A 3,832-nucleotide genomic window follows, 5' to 3' on the forward strand; every position below is an offset into this window, starting at 1 on the left:
TATTCTGATTCGCTTCAGTGGTCCTTTCTGTAGGTGAGTAGTTTAGTGATTGAGAATCATTCTAAGGGAAAAATCAAAGAGAATGGATTATCAGAGACAAGAGTACCACTTTCTGGAGCAATGAAGGTCAATCGCGGCTTATTTCGTTTTCAACAATAACAAAATTATTTGTTTTGCGTGAATGCCAATAATCTTCATGTTAACACCCACCAGAGCTTGAAGATTAGAAAGACGTAGCTAAATGAATCGTTGAAAATGGTAGATTGCTATCTTTCAGTATTTACAGTTTCCGAAAACATATATCCTTAGATTTAACGTGAAATAACTTTTATTGACAAAGCGCTGACTATTGGAATTAAACGTTAAGATTAATTTTTGTTAACTAAAACAAAGTTTACATCCAAAATAAAGGAAAAAACACCAAATCTTTATGAATAGTAGTTTTGGTATTTCACGTTCCCTCTTCATTCCAAAGCTCTTGTGAGAGAAGCACATTTTATAACGGACATGCTAATTCTATAGGAACGTATGACGTCAGAAATATATTCAGCTTTAAACGACCTGCAGATTTGTTGACGTTTGGCAACCTTTGAATCAACGAATTCTCCGCAAATCCTTTTATGATATAATTTCCAGTTGTATGCATCAATTTGATTGATTTCCAATTAATTTTATGACCAAGACATCTTATTTATAAAAATATAATAATTATCTGTTTGACTTTTTTTTATTTCGCGCAAAACTACAAGAGGACTCTTTGCGCTAGCCGTCCCTAATTTATCAGTGTAAGACTAGAGGGAAAGCAGCTAGTCACTGATAACTCTTGGGCTATTCTTTTACCAACGATTAGTGGGATTGACCCGTTACGTTATAATGCCTTCACAGCTGTAAGGGCCAGCATGATTAAGTTGGCGGGTATTCGAACCCGCGCATCTCAAATTGCGACTCGAGCACATTAATCCCCTGGCCTTTTTGGGCCTTGACTCTTTTTTAACATCCTTTTTCATGTTATATGGGGCTTGTATCTAAATATCTTCCCGTTGCACAAAAACAAGTTTTTCGAAGGTTCTGTAGCCGACTATATAGACACATTCTTTATATTGAAAACCATGTTTGTTGGACGGTAAGAAATTTTTAATGGTATTAAATATTTACAAATAACATTGAGATTGTTATATTAAGACATTTCTCTAAAGCCATGATATTAGAACTGTAGTTGGCGCTAAGTACTTCATTTTTCTTTGGAAAAAACAAATGAAATTATTAAAGTAGATAAACGTATCTAAAGAAACAAAACCGAAGGATTTACTCGTCAAAAAAAAACAACAACGAGAAACTGAGAGTAACCTAATCTCAAAGTTTTATTTTTAAACTTTTCGGAACATTATAGCTGTTTATTTGGACCACTTATAAATGTTTAAACGAATCGATTCTTGTCTAAACTATATATACGTGTTGGCTAAATTATATAAATACGACTCCCTTCTGAGACCTATTATTTCCAACGTAGGCTTAGCTGCGTATTCATTATCAAATGTCTATAACGACACCTGTACTTTATTCTCATCATCACTTTTCTTAATAATATAGACGTCGCTAATAAAATATATTAAAAACTTGAATGTAAACAAAGGAAAATTGTCAGTTTCAAGTTGGTTCTCTGCTTATCAATATAGGAAAATAATATCAACCTAACATTTCTTTTCTTGTGTCTGTTCACAATACATAGGAAGCATATGTTGAAGGTAATGTATTCACATGAAAGGTCCTCGTCGCACCAAACATGCTCGCTCTTTCAGCTGTGGGGGCGTTATAATGTGCGAACAATCTCACTATTCGTTGATAAAAGAGTAGCCTAAGAGTTGGAAGTGGGTGGTGATGACTAGCTTCCTTTCTTCTAGTCTTTCGTTGCTAAATTAGGGACGCCTGGCACAGATAGCCCTGGTGTAGCTTTGCGCGAAATTAAAAATAAAACAACAAAAATAAACATATGACAGGGGAAATATTGCAAAAAAAAATCTGAATGGCACCCATTTATTTCAAATTTTATATAACATCCTGAAGGAGTACTTTAAAGCAAATTACTGACTACAGTGTAACTGAATACAAAGAAAATCTCCTGCTGATGATATTTTCTGTTTGACCAAACAACAGAAACGGTATTCAAGTATTCTTCCCCAATATCAACAAGACCCCTAGCACTACTATCTTTAAAGATAAACAGAAATGCATTTATTCGCTCTCTTGTTAGACATAAACAGGACCTGGTATTTGGAGTTTTTGACAATCAATGGGTCTTTTAAACTACGGATAAAATTTTTAGAGCTTGAATAAATTGTCACAACGTGGCCCTTTTTTTAGAGTTCAAACGTATTTATACGAATTTTGAATGAATGGTTATGGTATCCTATAAATGTCATTAAGTATACCATCACGCCCCTACGTGGCTCAGCGGTATGTCTGCGGACTTACAACGCTAAAAACAGGGGTTCGATAGCTCATTGTGTAGCGTTGTGCTTAATTCAAAAACAACAAAAACATTCACAGATAAACCAAACGATAGAAGAAATTAATAAACGAACATTAAACACAGCTACAATAATTAAAAAATAGTATAATTTTCTATCTCAAATACTTAATAGCTGAATAGTTAATATATTGAATAAGTTGTATGACAGTGTAATGTAGAAGAGTAAGTTAGTAGTATCAGTTACGCATAATCATGGCATTCCTATATAAAGATAGAATTACTGTGTAAATAACATAAGAACACAATGCACAATCAAGTATTGTAACGATATTGTATAACTTTGTGCTTATTTCAAACTAAGAACAACAAAATATACCTTCAAAATAGAAGAAAGAAATGCTTGAGAAATAATAACTTAAAAGGTTTAAATAATTATCCAAGTATCATGAAAAAACACACCTCCTATGGTTTTATTATTTTGATTTTTTTTTTACATTTTGTATAGTAATTCCTGCACACTGAATCCGAAAATGATACCTATTTTTCTCCAGCCACGTACAGATTTTTACAAAATATCATGTGTACATTTGCCTAAATTAATCATTTTCATTGAAATCGGGGCATATTCTGTAATGCTCAAAATGTTTTGTTTTTTTTTTAATTTAGCGCAAAGCTACGAGAGGGCTATCTACGCTAGCCGTCTCTAATTTAAACAGAGGAAGGTTAGATTTGTTTGTTTGTTTATTTTTAATTTCGCACACAGCTACTCGAGGGCTATCTGTGCTAGCCGTCCCTAATTTAGCAGTGTAAGACTAGAGGGAAGGCAGGTAGTCATCACCACCCACCGCCAACTCTTGGGCTACTCTTTTACCAATGAATAGTGGAATTGACCGTCACATTATAACGCCCTCACGGCTGAAAGGGCGAGCATGTTTGGCGCGACGGGGATGCCAACCCGCGAACCACAGATTTCGAGTCGCACGCCTTAACACGCTTGGCCATGCCGGGCCCAGGAAGGTTAGAGAGAAAGCAGTTAGTCGTCATCCCTCACCACCAACTCTTGGGTTACTCTTTTACCAGTGAATAGTGGGAATGACCGTCACATTATAACGCCCCCACGGTTGAAAGGAGCGAGCACGTTTGCTGTGAGGGGGATTTGAACCCGCGACTCTCGGATTACGAGTCGAGCGTCTTAACCACCTAGCCATGCCGGACCCACTTGAGATGTTATGCTATAAATTGTTCCAGACCAATAGCGACGTAAGTCTTATTGATCGTTTTAAAACCCCAAGAAACACAATGTTGGTGTATAAACGATTAACAGGCAGCATGACGTGTCATTTGTGGAATGTATATGTTTGT

This window comes from Tachypleus tridentatus, chromosome 9 (assembly GCF_004210375.1).
Source record: "Tachypleus tridentatus isolate NWPU-2018 chromosome 9, ASM421037v1, whole genome shotgun sequence".
In the NCBI taxonomy this organism is placed as follows: Eukaryota; Metazoa; Arthropoda; class Merostomata; order Xiphosura; family Limulidae; genus Tachypleus; species Tachypleus tridentatus.